The following is a 17110-nucleotide window of genomic DNA, read 5'->3' as shown; positions in this document are numbered from 1 at the left end:
GCATTCTGATCATTGTGTCCCACACAAGATGCTTGTTTGAATTTTTATTTCAAACTGTGTTTGTTGGGGCTGTATAAATCTTTTGCTGCGGCTGTTTTACTTTGTACTGTTAAGCTCTGTTGTGCATTTTTCACTTTTTAAAATTCTATAAATGTCTTACAGCTTGTTGCCATGAGAAACCTTTTTCCTCAGTCCTAATTCCTTTCACTGTTATCACACAGCATTAGTAACTGATCCTGTGTTATACTATATCAGTGGTGGAAAGAACATTCCCACTGTAAAATATGTCACATAGTTCATATAGTGTGTACAAGAACTGGAGTGAAGGTCATAAAATCTGCATTAAAGTGAAAGCAAGCGAGTGCTGGTGCAGCCAGGGTGTCTCTAGTGCTTGTACAGGCAGGACAGGTTTAGTGGCAGGTTGTCAGGGCTGGAATCGAGATTTGGTTTTAAACGACCTATTCTGTACTGAAATACCAGAGAATAGAAAAATGTGGATGTCTTCTTGTTCTGGCCATCCATGCTTTGACACGTGCCTTTTTGTTATTTTATCTGAGCACACAGCCTGAAAGCTTACTCCTCTAAGTTAGCCAATAAATGGTATCATCCTGATTCAATACGTCTTACATTTAAGAATGATGGCTAATGCTGGGTAAACACGACGTCCGATTTTCCACCTGATAGTTTTCTCAGCTTGATTCTGCACTTGATTCTCTTATCTTCCGCTCGTTTTTCTTATCTTTTTTCCCATTCACTTCTAGCTGAAAATGAACCAAAAAACGATTGGGAGAAATATCGGACATGTCTGAAATGATCTATCGAACCCATCTATCAGGGGTAAAAATGTATGGTGTATTCACAGCATAACACAGTACAATACTTTTGTGAAGGAGCACTCAGTGTGGATACTGGTCTCATGACAAATCTCAAGGATAGAGTTTCATTTTACCACATATAGTATTTTTAGAACAAGAAGTGTGGGGGAATTTCTTCCACAATCCACAAAGAGTTGTGAAATCCTTATAGGGCCTAACTGAACTCTTTGAACCTAAATTCTCTAAAGCAGTGCTGTGCAAAACTTTGTGGATGTGAAGATAAAACATTTTAAGGGGCAGCAGCCGGGGGTGACGGATCAGTGTCTCATGAGGCTAATTCATGCTCAGGAATCGAAGGGCAGTGTATGGGCAGCCAACAGATCTCTCTCTGAACAGATTCAATTATAGAAGGATCTGTCTCTTGGTTGAATCTGCCCGTCATTGCTAGATGTATGGACACCTTTAGTTTCAATCAGTTTTATTAAACTTTGCAAAAGATACATAAACAGCCCCAATTGGAGCATGCAAAATTGAGATATCAATACGTTCAAGTTAACCGTACACATACTTCAACAGTGAACAACTAAACCCACAATTTCATAGGAAATCCACGATGGTGTCATAACTTCAAGAATTTAGCTCATGATAATCCCCAATTAAATAGGGACCGAGATTATGGAATATTCCCAGCTTCTTGTGGATTCAGTCATAATCTAGACAAACGGCAGAACGAAGCTCTTATTCAAAACAGTGTTTTATCTTATATATCTTATTATTGCTATATAGTGGTGGACAGATCAGCAACCTAAGCCAGGAAAAACCTGGCTGTTACCCTTTCTGTGCCACCAATTAAATGTCAATGTATCATTGAGATCAGGAAGGTCGACCACAGACAATGGGGTTACTTATCGCTTAGATCATACAGGAAAAAACAAGTGGAGAAATGCCAAAGGGATTTGGGTACTTTACAGGGTGGTGGGGATATGAGCCTGTTTTGCATTAGTGGACTGATCCCAAAAGTAGAGGGGATCTTCCGCTACATACCTGTACTAGCTAAAATAGACCATATAATGGAGATCTAAGTTATCAGCATATTAAATCCACGGGTCCCAAGTTTTTTGAAATTGGTCCAGCTTATCCGTAGAGATGGCCACCATTCTCTCATATATCATTAATTGATGTATTTTATTAATAAGGGGTCTAATTATTAGAGTAGAGGACTTCCAGTTAGCAGCTAGGTATGATTTTGCTCCCATTACTATAAATTGAACCAGCTTGTGGGCCTGGTTAGTGAAATGAAGAGGTTTATGTCCCAAGAGGAAAATTGCTGGATCTAGCACTAATGTAAGAGAAGTAACTTTAGTAATCAATGCGTTAACCTTATTCCAAAAAGCAGATACTAAGGGACATGTCCACCACATATGAGAGAATGTACCAACTCCTCCACATCCCCTAAAGCATAATGACGAAAAACTTGGGGTAGCCTTGTGTAATCTAGAGGGTGTTAGGTAAGCTTTATGGAAGATTTTTACATTGGTTTCTATTAGGGAATAATATAGACTTCCTTTAGTGAGGGTGATGAAACATTCCCCCCATTCTTCCTGGTCCAGGGAGACCTGATACTCAGTCCAAAATTTAATTTTTTCTATCCCTGAGGAGCTATTTTCAATAATGGTGGCATAGATCTGAGAGATTAACCCTCCTTCCAAGGGTGTTCCTGTAACCCAGTTTTCAAAAAAGGTACAGTGACTAGTATAACCTCTGGGCACTATTGTGTGAAAAAAATGCAAAATTTGAGTTATCTGAAAGGAGTATTTTGAAGAAAGTTCAAATTTCTCAAGAACCTCCCGACAGGTAAGTAGTCTACCACCTGACCAAAAAACCGCCAAATTAGTCATTTTTTTATGAGAAGCCCAGGAGAAATCTTGCAAGTAACCCGGGGGGGGGGGGGGGGGGAGTCTGGATTGCCTATTATAGAGGTTAGAGATGAGGGACAGGAAGAGAGCTTCAGGCGCTGCCTAGTCCCCTTCCATAATTGCAGTGTTAGGCGAGTTGAGGGTAAGGAAAGTTTAGAAAGGGAATTCCCTGGTAGCGAGGACCAGGTTAGTGCGTGTAGACTATAAGGGCCACATTGAGAAGCTTCTAAGTCTACCCACAATGGGGCTCTCTGACCAGCATAAATGGGCGCAATCTGGGCTAGTTGGGCAGCCTTGTAGTATCCATATAGATTTGGTAGTGAGAGGCCTCCCCTCGCCCTAGGCTGATACATATTAGCCCGTAGAACTCAAGGTCTTTTACAAGCCCAAACAAAATCAAAGATATCTAATTGGAGTCTATGGAGATCGGATTTTTTGACCAGGCAGGGAAGGGTTCTGAACAGGTACAGTAATTTTGGAAGTAAGGTCATACGAACCGAATTTATTCTCCCCAGCCAAGAAATCGAGTATTGATGCCATGTCTTCAAGAGACCCCTCAAATTAGAAATCATTACACCATAATTATATTTATATAGATCAGGATAATGATTGGTAATTTTAACTCCCAAATATTTTATATAGTGTTCACAATATTGTAGCTTAAACTGATTAGCGATAGATCTGGCCTGAGCTTTAGTATAATTGCAAGAGAGCAGCTCGGATTTATTTAAATTCAGACACAGACCAGAAACACTCCCAAATCTATTCATGAGATTGAAGAGAGATGGGAGAGAAGTCTGGGGATCAGTAATTGTAAGAGCTAGATCATCTGCAAAAAAGGCAGATTTATATTCCCTATTTCCACAAAATACCCCTTGACCTCAGACGTATTTCGGATCAGCATAGCAAGAGGTTCTATTGCTAAGGCAGCCCTGCCTAGTTCCTCTTGATATATTGATCGGAAGTTTAGATGGGGAGGTTACTTTTAGAGTTGCAGAGGGGGAATGTATGGACACCTTTAAAGAATCAGAATCAAGTTTAATGGCCAAGTACAGGGGTTTGTACCTGGAATTATTTTTAGCACATACAAGCTCAAGTAGTACACAAGACAAGATATACAGTAATGTAGGCTAACAGATAGGCAATAGTAGTACCGAAAGACAATAGAGTACTTAGTAGGTCAAGACCACGTAAGGAGATGTAACGTCGGCGAGTGACTACCCAGGTGTGAGCGCTGGAGCAAGGGAGTGTGGTTGGGAGGGACGGTTGAGGAGATCAATGGCTTGGGAGAAGAAAGTGTTCCTGTGTCTTGTTGTCCTGGTGGGTAAGGACCTGTAGCGGCGACCTAAGGGGAGAAGATTGAAGTAGCAGTTGCCAGGGTGAGTGGGGTCTCTTGCTATCCTAGCGGCCCTTGAGCGCAGTCTAGAGCAGTAGAGGAGGTTGAGTGGTGGGAGGGGAGTACCGATGATCCTTTCCGCAGACTTAATAACCCTTTGTAATCTGTACCTGACGTTCGCAGAGGCCCCTGCATACCATACGATGATGGAAGAGCAAAGTATTGACTCAATGGCAGCAGAGTAGAAGCAGCTCATAAGATCTTGCGACATTCCAAACTTTTTCAGCTGACGTAGGAAAAACAGTCTTTGTTGGGCCGCCTTCTGGATAGTTGTGGCATTTTCCTCCCACCTTAGGTCACTGGATATGGTGGTGCCTAGGAAACGTGCGTGCGGGACCCTGGCAACCTCCATGCCTTCGATGAGGACTGGAGGGAGTGCGGGGTGGCCTTTTCTGAAGTCGATGATCAGTTCTGCGGTTTTAGCTGTGTTCAGAACCAGCTTGTTTGCCTTGCACCAGTTGCAGATATTCTCAATTTGTTGGCGATAGGCTCGTTCGTCACTCCCGTCTATAAGGCCAAGGATGGTGGTGTCGTCCGCAAACTTGATGACCTGGACCGAGTTGTTTGTTGAGGTGCTGAAGTTTGTGTACAGCGAGAATAGCATAGGGGACAGGACACAACCCTGGGGGGCACCCGTATTGGTGACTCGTATCTGCGAGGAGAAGGTGCCAAGTTTGACTGCCTGAGTCCTGTTTTTTAGAAAGTCCTTCAGCCAGCCACAGAGGCTGGGATGCACATTGAGGAGGGCTAGCCTGTCACAGAGGATGTCAGGATACCCGAAGTGACATGATGAGATAGACATGTATGTACAGTGCCTAGCACACAAATAACTATGCTGTGCTCCTTTTTTTTCTTTCTTTGCCTGAAAGAGTTAAATATCCGGTATGTAAGTGGATGACTCAGTCCTTACTCAGACAGGAAGTGACTACATTGTGACCCTCACTGATAAGAAATTCCATTTTCTATCTCTTTCTTGCTCTCAGGCGCCATTTTCTGCTAGGAAAGTGTTTTATAGTTGAAATGTCTTATCAGTGAAGGTCACACTGCGGGGACCTTGGTGGTAAGCATTGTTTATCTCCTTCTTTTCTCCCTATACTTTTTCACTCCGTTCAACAGGCGCTTATCCCAGCAGTCTTTTGAATAATATTGTACTGTATATTGATGGGAAGTTAGGATAGTGAGTTTTTGATAGGTGCACTGCGTGTACACTTGTATCAATGATTTATCAAACACCGTTGTCCCCTTCACTTGATAATTCATATTTCTTCTGTGTGATATTTCTATGACCATTATTGCATGTGTCATTTTTTGGTATCTTACCACACCCCTTGTCATGTTCTATTTGTTTTTAGAAGGGATATGACCCTGATAAAATTGCTTATACTACATGGACTTTATTTGTCATGAGTATTGATTATTGCTATATGGATGGCTTTTCGTTGTTTTGTGCAGTTTGTTTCAAATCATCCATGGCACTATTTAACAGTATTGTTTGGCTCAGTTTTGTTATTTGGATTTAGATCTGGACTTTGACTGGGCCATTCTAACACATGGATATCTTTTGTTTTAAATCATTCCATTCCATTGTTGCCCTGGCTGTATGTTTAGGGTCGTCCTGCTGGAAGGTGAACCTCTGCCCCAGTCTCAAGTCTTTTGCAGACTCCAAGAGGTTTTCTTCCAAAATTGCCTTGTATTTGGCTCCATCCATCTTCCCATCAATTCTGACCAGCTTCCCTGTCCCTGCTGAAGAGATGCACCCCCAGAGCATGATGCTGCCACCACCATATTTGACAGTGGGGATGGTGTGTTCAGAGTGATGTGCAGTGTTAGTTTTCCGCCACACATAGCGTTTTGCACTTTGGCCAAAAAGTTCCATTTTAGTCTCATCTGACCAGAGCACCTTCTTCCACATGTTTGCTGTGTCCCCCACATGGCTTGTGGCAAACTGCAAACGGGACTTCTTATGCTTTTCTGTTAACAATGGCTTTCTTCTTGCTACACTTCCATAAAGGCCAATGTTGTGCAGTGCACGACTAATAGTTGTCCTATGGACAGATTACCCCACCTGAGCTGTAGATCTCTGCAGCTCATCCAGAGTCACCATCGGCCTCTTGACTGCATTTCTGATCAGCGCTCTCCTTCGGCCTGTAAGTTTAGGTGGACAGCCTTGTCTTGGTAGGTTTACAGTTGTGCCATACTCCTTCCATTTCTGAATGATCACTTGAACAGTGCTCTGTGGGATGTTCAAGGCTTTGAAAATCTTTTTGCAGCCAAAGCCTGCTTTACATTTCTCAAAAACCTTATCCCTGACCTGTCTGGTGTGTTCTTTCGACTTCATGGTGTTGTTGCTCCCAATATTCTCTTAGACAACCTCTGAGGCCCTCACAGAGCAGCTGTATTTGTACTGACATTAGATTACACACAGGTGCACGCTATTTAGTAATTAGCACTCATCAGGCAATGTCTATAGGCAACTGACTGCACTTAGACCAAAGGGGGCTGAATAATTACGCACACCCCACTTTGCAGTTATTTATTTGTAAGAAATGTTTAGAATCATGTATGATTTTCGTTCTACTTCTCACGTGTACACCACTTTGTATTGGTCTTTCTCGTGGAATTCCAATAAAATTGATTCATGTTTGTGGCAGTAATATGACAAAATGTGGAAAACTTCAAGGGTGCCGAATACTTTTGCAAACCACTGTACTGAAGTCTTACTTAGCTTGTTTAAATTTTAAACATCTCCTGACACATCTCAGAACAGAAGTCAGACAGCAGAGCTCAATCAATGCGTTTCCAAACACCTTTATGGATGTGTACAAAATGGTGGTTTGATAGTAATGCTGTATTGTTTCTACTAAAGTGGCATTGCTGCTGCTTACTTGCCTCTCGTCCTCTTGCTTTAAATACAGAAAGCAGAGGTTTAATTCCGAACCTTATCACTGATTTGATCTGATTACCTGCAGCATGTAAATGAGAGATGCTGAATGGAAAACTAGAACAGTGAAGAAAAAGCTAAAGCCTCCAGCTGCTCTTAGACAGGGCTGTGAGTGGAGACATTATGTCAGTGTTTGTGTCATAGGTAGAATATATTGTTACAGATAGTGTAGGGTTTCAGGTCAGTATTCTCTGACTTAAATATAAGCACATTAGCAAGCTTAGCTAAAGCCCTAGTTCACCATACTGGGATTTTCTAGGTTTGTCAGGGTTAGTAGGGGACTGTGCCATAACTTTTGCTGCAGCTGTTACAGTGCAAGTCCCTTTGGAAAAGTCAGTCACATGACCCAGACTTTACGCACAGTCTATTGTGTCCTATATGGTTTTCGCCAGCACAGAGTCACTACCAGATTCCACCCAACCCCTATCTCTACTCCTTTCTTTAGAGCACAAGGGGGTGGTGGACAGGTGGACAGGTCAGACTTGTTGTTTTCTTGGGCAATCCACATCTGACAATGGCATAGGAAGACTGCCTAGCAAACCCAACCAGGTTATAAAAAAAATAGATGATGAAAATGGTTAATTTCAGTTAATGAGTCTAGGAATTGCAACCTTAAGTCCTGTACACATTGGAAGATAATGGTTTGAAATAATGTAAGCACAGGTTACATAGTTACATAGTTATTTTGGTTGAAAAAAGACATACGTCCATCGAGTTCAACCAGTATAAAGTACAACACCAGCCTGCTCCCTCACATATCCCTGTTGATCCAGAGGAAGGCGAAAAAACCCTTACAAGGCATGGTCCAATTAGCCCCTAAAGGGAAAAATTCCTTGTGTCAAGTGATGTGTTATGAAATGACAGCAGAAGACTGCAACTAAATGCTAATACTGCCAAATGCCATACTATTATAAACTGATATGATCAAGAAAATCTGAAGCTAAAAATAAAATTGTTTTACCTATGAAGAGGGTAGGCTCTGAATACCATAGAGCATTCCCAGTGCTCGTTGTGTCCTGTTGTTCTTGCACTGTCCCCGGTGGAAGCTATCCATTCTTCTTGGTCTTTGGCGGTACTTTTGAAGATGAAGGTATCTGCACTGCGCACATGATAGCCTTGACCTGCGTGTGCTCAGTACTGATACCCTCGTCTTCAAATGAACTCAGGTATGTGAGTACTTCTGAAGGCTGCACGAGCATTGCAAAAGAGCTATTTTTCCATCTTCAGATGTCCTTTAAATGCTGCAGGATGTGACATTGTGGAAACAGACCTATAGGGGAAAGTGCCCAAGATTTTGCAGACACATCGCTTAAAAGTCTAACGAGCTCTGCACGGCTGCTGTTGAACTATTATGTGCAAAAGTGATCCATCAGGTTGCCAGTTCAAAATGCCCAAGCATTATAGGTTATCTTACCTGTTGTTAGGTTTCCTTAAAGGGAAACAGAGATGGGGGATTACAAAAAATGTATACATAACCTGGGGCTTCCTCCAGCCCCCTTCAGGTGGTACGCTCCTTCGTCATCCTACCTGGACGCTTGGATCCTCCGCTAGCTGCCCCGGTTATTCCTCCAGTCGGGGTGTACTGCGCATGCCTGCCCACGATGGGACTGCACATGCACTGACTGGCCCTGGCTGGAAGTTTGACCAGGCTGGCTAGCGGTGGATTGAGGCAGCCTGGGAAGGATGGTAGGGAACAAACAGCATGAAGGGGGCTTGAGGAAGCCCCAAGTATGTATACATTTTTTTTTTTTGTTTGTTATTTTAGTGCCCCGTCTCGGGTACTCTTTAAAGTGAGCAGAAACTCTATTTATGATGAATTTAAAAAAATTGGAACCCTCACAATACAATGTCACCTTTTCCTCTTGTTTCCGAAGCCTGTCACCATGGAAAATACTTTCATTTATTTATATTCATCATGTGTAAGCATCCATCTTGAGCTTGCTTCTACATAAAAAGCACAGTTGCTCCACAAATACAGAAAAATTGCAAATCTACTTCATTCTACTCTGCTCTGATCACTAAGGGACTGCAGGTTCAAATGGGTCCATACTCCTGAATGTACAATTTGGCGGGGAAATGCTTTACAGTTTATACATTTTCAGTGTTTCTTCCTGCTTTATGCTTTTGTTTGTGCTTATGATTTTCAAATAATACTTTAATGATGGGGGTTTATCAGTCATTTCCAACTCTTAATTTTCTCTGTGTATGCAGCTTATGCTGGTACACACGATGCAATTTCCCATCAGATTAACTGATAATCTGACAGGAAGTTGCATCATGCGTACATGTCCTAACTGCTCCCAGTCGATAGTGGGGTCGATTTTTTTTTTTTTTGATGATGCCTTCCCAAATTCGATCCTGTTATCAATAAGGAGCCGATCGGACATGATGGAAATCAGATTGATCCCGTTGATCGGATGGGAAGTGGTATCGTATGTACCCAAAATTAAAGGGACTCTTAAGCCAGGAATAAAAAAAACAGTTTTACTTTACTTGGGGCTTCTACCAGCTCCCTCCAGCCATCCTGTGCATTCGCAGTCACTCACGGAGCTTCCAGTCCTCTACCGCCAGCTAGTTTAGTTTTTGTGTAAAGGCCCAACAGGCTTGGCCACATGTATTTTTCTTTGCGTTCCCGTCCGCAATAGCGTCCTGCGCCTGTGCGGGATGCTATTGAGGACGGGAACATGAAGGATACATGTGGCCAGGCCTGCGCAGGCGCAGAAAGACCACCTACTCCCTGTCAGGGCTTGTCAGCAAAAACAAAACTTGCGGGGACCAGAGGATCTGCGAGTGACTGCGAGGACACGGGACGGCTGCAGGGGGCTAGTAGAAGCCCCAGGCAACTAAAGATTTTTTTTTTTTTTTTTTTTTTTTACTCCTGGCTTATGTGTCCCTTTGAGGGTAAATGCAGTATGTGATCAAAGCACTAATTGGCAGCATAATAAAGCTGGTTTATAACTATGGCAATCTAAATAGGTTGTTCTGATAAGCAAAATATTTCTGTTTTAAAGAGACACTGAAGCGAAAAAAAAAATATGATATAGTGAATTGGTTGTGTACTATGAATAATTACTAGAAGATTAGCAGCAAAGAAAATATTCTCATACTTTTATTTTCAGGTATATAGTGTTTTTTCTAACATTGCATCATTCTATAATATGTGCAGATTACACAACACTCGGCATTCAAAATGAGTCTTTCAGAGCAGTCTGTGAAGTAATGACCTCTCCTCTGCCAGAGGAAAAGTAAACAGTTATCTTACAGTTGAGATAATAAAAGTCAGATAACAGCCCTCTCCAGGACTAGTCGGAGAGCTTAATGGCTTGTTTGCATAGAGATAACAACTGGAGTTTCTCAACTCTTCCTGTACTGGAAACAATTAGACTGATGTATCTGATCTTAATGTTTTATTTCTTAGCTGTACTACACATACAAATCATAATATCATAATTTTTTTTCGCTTCAGTGTCTCTTTAAGAAAGCAAACTTTTGTTTTCTGATAAACAACAAACTAGTATCAAACGCGGGCCATTTCTTTATAAATAGGCCTCTGTGTATTTGCATCACAAGGTCTTCCTATTTTCCCTTTCAGCAAGCTGGAAGGCATTGCGCATGTGTCTCATATGTTGACAACTCGCACAAATGATTCTGGCGAGGTAAATGAAAGGATTTGCTCCTTTTCTAAGGACAAGCATTGTGCCTGCCTGGCATAGTAGCTTTCTTCACCTGACACTTATTTTAATATTGTTTCTTTTTAATTATTTTGAAATGGCCCTTTGTTCTTTGTGTTTGCGAGCTGCGTCGTGAGCTGGGGCCTTGCAGGGAAAGTAGGTAACTGGGCCAGCAGGTTACTAGGGCAATAGAGAAGGAGCGAGTTCATTGACTTGCTCTGCTGTCTCTTACAGCGCGTGCCAGATTAATCCCTTCAGGTCTGTTTACACAGCGTGCTATTTCAGTGACGTTCTCATAAGAGTGAGAGAAACCCTTCTTCACACAAGACGTCCTATTTCTGTGCAGTCTGTTGCTTTAATCCTAAACATGCCGTACTTGATCTGTTTCTAAATTTAAGATGGTTTAAAGACCTTGTGTCTGGAGGATGAACAGTGTACTGACAGTCTCCTTGCAGGATGATATAGTGTGTGTTCTAAGAAAAGACAACAAATGCTTGTGTTTCCTTCATGTGACCCGGGCAGCATCAGGCTCTACTCTTGGTTAGCATTTCTACTCACCAGGTTGGTGACCTGTCCTTCCTTCTCTACTACCCTGATCTAGCTCCTCTGCATTCGCATCTACACCACTACGGTTGCTGTCAGCATTCATCCTTGCACATCTTTGTTGTTTGCCATTTTGATGACACTACAGATAGAATCTGCTGTGGAGTTTCTTCCTATGTTGCCAAATCAGTCCTCTGTGTTATTATTGATTCCAATAGCGTCATCCCAACTAGCTTCTGTCAGCGGTCACCTCTCCCAGCTCTTTGCACGTCACTCCCCCACCCCCCTCCTCCGATAACACAACACGGCTGTCAGGTCTGCCAGTCCCCTGACTCCCTGTCTTCCCCTTATTTATAAGGGCCATTCACACTTACAACCACAAATCGCTAGCGATTAGCGCAGCGTTTTTTTGTTTTTTTTTTTACCCGATAAACGCGTATGTTTCCATGTACGTTCTCATGATTTTTTTTGAGCGATATAGATTAGCGTTTCCTAACACTATAATCACGATAGTTTAAAAACGGCAAGAAAGCGCTGCAAACACCACTTTCACCTTTGCCATGCATCGCCGGTGATCGCGGCAGTGAGATCACTGCATATACTTTTATTTGCACTAGCGATCACCGACGTTTCAGCGATTAGTATGGGCGATTGAATGGGCCCTTCCACAAAGTGCTTCTTTGCGATTTGGATGTCTTACTGACATATACAGGAAGGGAAATAATTGTGTTGGTCCCTTAAAGGACACCTACAGTGAGAGGAATATGGAGGCTGCCATATTGGTTTCCTTTTAAACAATACCAGTTGCCTGGTGTTCCTGCTGATCTTTTATCCAGCAGTAGCGTCCTAATAACCCACCTGAAACAAGCATGCAGCAAATCAAACATCTGACCTGCATGCTTGTTCAGGGTCTATGACTTAAAGTAGTAGAGGCAGAAGATCAGAAGGAAAACCAGGGAATCTGCATTGTTTAAAAAGAAATAAATATGGCATCCTCCATATCCCCCTCTTTTCTGGTGTCGTTAATGTCTCCTGAATCAAGAATGAGCAGATTATATCATAAATGGTCACCCTTTCCAGCTTGTCCGCAGTGATGTACAGTAACAACGTTTTAGTACTTTTGCACTTACGGTACTTTCTGAAAAGACACTTTGTTTATAAAACCTCTTCTGTAGAAAAACTCATGGGGGAAAGTTGATTAGGTCCAATCTGCTTTTCTTAAAGGGAGCCTAAAGTGAGAGACCTGTGGAGGCTGCCATAATTTATTTTCTTTTAAATAATACCAGTTGTCTAGCAGTCCTGCTGATTCTCTGTCTCTGATTTTTCCAAACGACCGGTCGTTTGGACGTCAAATCAGGCGTGTGTACGGTTGGTCGTTCAGCTGAGAAGACTGGTTTTCAACAATCTGCTTGGCGGATCGTTCAAATCCAGTTTTATCAGCTGAACGATCGATTTGACGACCGGCCGTTTGGAAAAGTCCGACGTGTGTACAAGCCTTAATACATTTAGCCATAGACCCTGAACAAACATGCAGACCAGAGGTTTTTGACAAACCTCTGACAGGATTAGCTTGATTCAGGTGTTATTCAGGCACTACTGATGCAGGCTAGCCAGGAAACTTATTGTGCAAAAGGAAACAAATAAGGCAGCCTCCATATACCTCCCGCTATTTCCTTTAACCAGAAAGTGGCCATGTATCACAAGATTGGTGCTCAAAAACAGTTAATTTCTTCCTAATCTAATTGTTGGTAAGTACTAATTAGGTGTTCCTTTAAGGCAGCCACAACTTGCTTTCAGTGGATCAGACATATTTTAGTGCATCAGACATATTGAAGCAAACTTCAATATAAATATAAAATCTAATGAATATCTATTGAAACCATGGCATTTCTGACTAATATTGCAATCAACATATATATAGATCTGAATGTTTTTCTTGCGACCAATGCTTCTAATAGAAGCAGTGTGATAAAGGGCTGGCATAGCTTTGTAATTTAGTCAAATACTGCTACCCGGTGAGCCAGCACTGGAACGACGGGACCAGGAGAGGAGCTGGAAGGCTCTATAGGACCCAGAGCCTTCCCTCTCCTTAGGTAAGTATCTCTCATTTTTTTTTTAATTCGGTTCCCATTCCCTTTAACACTTTTCCCTTTGTTACATACACACGTGAAGAATTATTGCCTGAATTATTGTTCTTTGTTTCGATGTGAGAACTGAGCAGATGTGTCCCAACTCTCCGCCAATCAGCCTGCTCTCTACTATGGAGAGGGAGGACTAGCAGAAAGCGCCTTCAGGTGGTAACATGAGAGTTCCGCAAACAACAATAGTTGGCGATTAAGAGGAGTCTGGAACACTGGAGGGATGATGAATGAAGTCTAGAAAGACCAGTACACACTCTATTGATATTTTCTTTAGTTGAAAAGATTCAATCATCTCAGCCAGAATGGCAGGCGAGTACATAGCGTTAGAATTCTTGTGCAGTGGTACTGGTCAGAAGAACCACCACAAGGGATCAGGTGTGAAAAAAACCTACAGCTTATTGTTCTGTATTTTGGCTGGAGTGGTACTTCAACCACGGAATCAGGCATCACTACCAAAACGCACTACAAATGCCAATAGCCAAGCCCCAGATTACCATCAGGGGGAACCTGTTGAGGTTGTGGGTGGTGAAGTTAAGCTTGATTTATATGTATCAACTGATTTATGTAACGTTCTACTGTATAGCAGCTAGTAACTGATTCCATCCCTTATTTTTCTTGCAGGTTTGTATCTGGAGATGCCAGTACCAAGCACATTTGTTACCCAATTACCTGTAGCAAGCCATCCACACTGCTGAGGATATCATTCACTCTGACTGCATACAGCAAGGTAATCTGCCAACATCCTGCTAGCCCCATACAGTGTTGTTGTGTTTCTATGAGCATCTGATTTTATAGCTGACACCTGCTGCCCTTGTATTTTATTTATAGCACACTTGTAACAGCACAAACCACAAAAGAAAATACCTACCTTTCCTTCCAGGTTTCATCTGTCTGATTTACTCTGCTCCCTGCTGCTCTTTTGCCATTTTTTAAAACAAGAAACATTGTGGGCGTTTTGCGTTCTTCTCCTGCTAGGGATACCCCTACCCCTTGAGATTGGTGACATTCTGAATGTCGGCAATTTTGAGGGGTCACAGTGCAGGGGGCAGAGAGCGGTGCATAAGGGACACACAGACATGTCATGGACCAGGTAACATTCCTCTGTGTTCCTCCTGTGCTGCCTCGGGTACACTTTAAAGCACCATTAACTGGGTTGGGATATTTTTCAAGATGTATACAACTACCTGCCTAAATGGTATTCAACCTGTTTAATCTAAGCATTCCCTGTCCTGAATCAAAAAAAGCTATCTTTACCCCTTATCTACCCATCTTATCTATCCATCTTATCTAATCTCTATGCTCAGGTTATGCCTGGTCCTTCCATTGCTCACAGGCTAAGGGCTACGCGCGTGCGAGCAGAGCGACAGGACCTTTATGCAGCTAAGAGGGGAGTCAGCTGATCATGCGGTCAGCTGACTCCAGCTAGCATCCGGATTGGCTGAGTGACTGGGGCTGCGCTGTGGAGCATGTTGACTCTATATAGAGCAGGCCTGTCAGTAGCTCCGCGTCTGCTGTTGCGAATGCTATATTGTGCTAGCGCTCAGACCCCAGTCAGATCCCAAAGTGTGCTAGAACCAGCCGGAGCTGGGAATCCACACTTAGCCAGATTCTGTTGAAAGCTGTAAAGTACTATTGCTTGCTACTGTATATGTGTTAGACTAGTTCCCAGGTGTTGAGACCAAGGACCCTTACACCTAAGACTCTGAATGAGAGATATTACTGTTACCTGTTATGACCTTTGGCTTTCCTGACTACTCTCCTGTTCTCTGATTCGGTACTTCCGCTCATCTGATTATCTGTTGCCAACATTGCCTGTACCTGGATACCGAATCAGTCTTCCGCCTTTGTACCTTATCTGTCCGTATGTTGCCGACCTGGCTTGTCTGACCTTTCTGGCTGTCACCCAGCCCTTGGGTGATCAGCCTTACTGTACCATCTGTGACACTTACTCTTCAGGTGTTCACTAGCTGCAAGCACTGCTCTATGGTCACCTGCTCCTCAGGAGGCCATCCTGCAGCACAGTCAGTGGTCTCTACCCTTAGAGGTCCACTGGCTGCAATACAGTCTGATTCCCTGCTTCTCAGAGAATCATTGGCTGCAGTAGTGTCTGTATCTCCCGCTTCTCAGGAGATAACTTCTCTGATTACTGTTGCACCAAACACAATACCATATTGGGTGTCCCGTGTCTAGCTATACTAGTATTATTGGTGATTCTGCAGATCACCACATAATCAGGTATAGCATCTGTATTATTGGTGATACTGCAGATCACCAATAATCAGAATATCTGTGTTGCTGACACCTATCGTTACACTTTAGTTATCTTTTGAACACTATAAAGATGCAGCATGTGTCTGAGATTGCCTGTAGCCCCTGCCAATGTAGATCTCTCAACACACGTCTGGTTAAGCACTGCCTTTGAAGTATAATCACATGGTTTAAACCGCCCAGCCAGATTATTATAACATGGGTAACAGGAGGTAAGGAAAATGTGAAGGCTAGATTAACGAATTGTGCTAATTACTAATCATGTTCTGTATGTAAAGTTCAGTTCTTGGGCGGAGGTCCACTTTAAGGAGAAATGACCAGGTTAATGCCTTTTGTGGCATAATCTTTAATGTTTGGGAGGTCATTGGCCAATAGTAAACCTCTGTCCCAAATTTGTGTTTCCTGTAGGAGAAACCTGTGAATGTGTCTAAAGAGTGAATGCATATGCTAGACACTGTAACTAAATTTCCCCAATTCAGTTTGTGCATTTTCATTACAAAGCCCTAATTCAAACGACCCACCTAATTCGGTGTTCCGCTTCTTTACCAAAGATGTATTGATGAAAAAATTAAACTTCTGTTCTAGTGCTACATAGAAGCAGACGTACATAGCTACTCATTAGTGTTACTAATCAGGATCAAGCTCCGTCCTGTGGGCAGTACTGCAGGGAATTAACTCTGTACTGACACGTCGCAGCTGTGCATGCGATAGATTCTTGGAAATCGTTGCACTATGAGGAGTACTTAACTTTATGGGAGTCCATTTTTAGGCTCACTGAGCACCGATGGTTTTTTCTGTGGGAGTAATGGTGCTGCTTATTTTGTGAGTGGTAGACATTTCTGCATTTATTTATGTGGGATTAAAGATGATTGCATTTCTTATGTGGGTTGATAATGGTAATTATGTGGGTTGATGGCTACGTTTCTTATGTGCGGTGATGATGCATTTGGGCTGATGGCTACATTTCTTAGGTGGGGTGATGTTTGTTGCATTTCTGATGTGGGGAGAACATGGCTGCATTTCTTGTGTGGGGTGATGGCTGTCTTTATGTGGAGTGGGGTGATGGTTGCATTTCCTTTGTGGGATAGTGGTTGCTTGCTGCATTTGTTGTTTATTAATAACTGTTGTAATTGATATTTGGTAGCTATTGTCATTTGTCTGCTAATGGTTGCTGTATTTATTTGGGGCTTTGTGATCACTGAATGGTAGGTTATTATACAAATGTGTATGTGTAACATGAGTTGTAGATGTAATTTTTATGCAAGGTTTCTTGAGAATTTTGAGAGCGATTCCTCCAAGCAAAATAAAGCGAGGATGAGGCTGAAACCTCCCGACAGGAACATTCAGACCAAAGCAGTGATTTGCCAAGATCTATATGTAGTCTATGCTAAAGCTTTTAGCTCAATATAGCGTGTGATC

At 42.4% G+C, this 17110-nt stretch overlaps 1 protein-coding gene across 2 annotated transcripts in view; it reads left to right on the top strand.

Moving 5' to 3' along the window:
* CLOCK (clock circadian regulator) overlaps nucleotides 1-17110 on the top strand; it is a 123237-nt gene that overhangs the window by 45227 nt on the left and 60900 nt on the right. For both annotated transcript variants that reach the window (XM_068278578.1, XM_068278577.1), the window contains exon 2: nucleotides 14045-14150. The gene's annotated coding sequence lies outside the window, so the exon portion shown is untranslated. The remainder of the gene's footprint in view (nucleotides 1-14044; nucleotides 14151-17110) is intronic.

This window comes from Hyperolius riggenbachi, chromosome 1 (assembly GCF_040937935.1).
Source record: "Hyperolius riggenbachi isolate aHypRig1 chromosome 1, aHypRig1.pri, whole genome shotgun sequence".
Taxonomy (NCBI): Eukaryota; Metazoa; Chordata; class Amphibia; order Anura; family Hyperoliidae; genus Hyperolius; species Hyperolius riggenbachi.
This window is presented reverse-complemented; position numbering and strand designations above follow the sequence as displayed.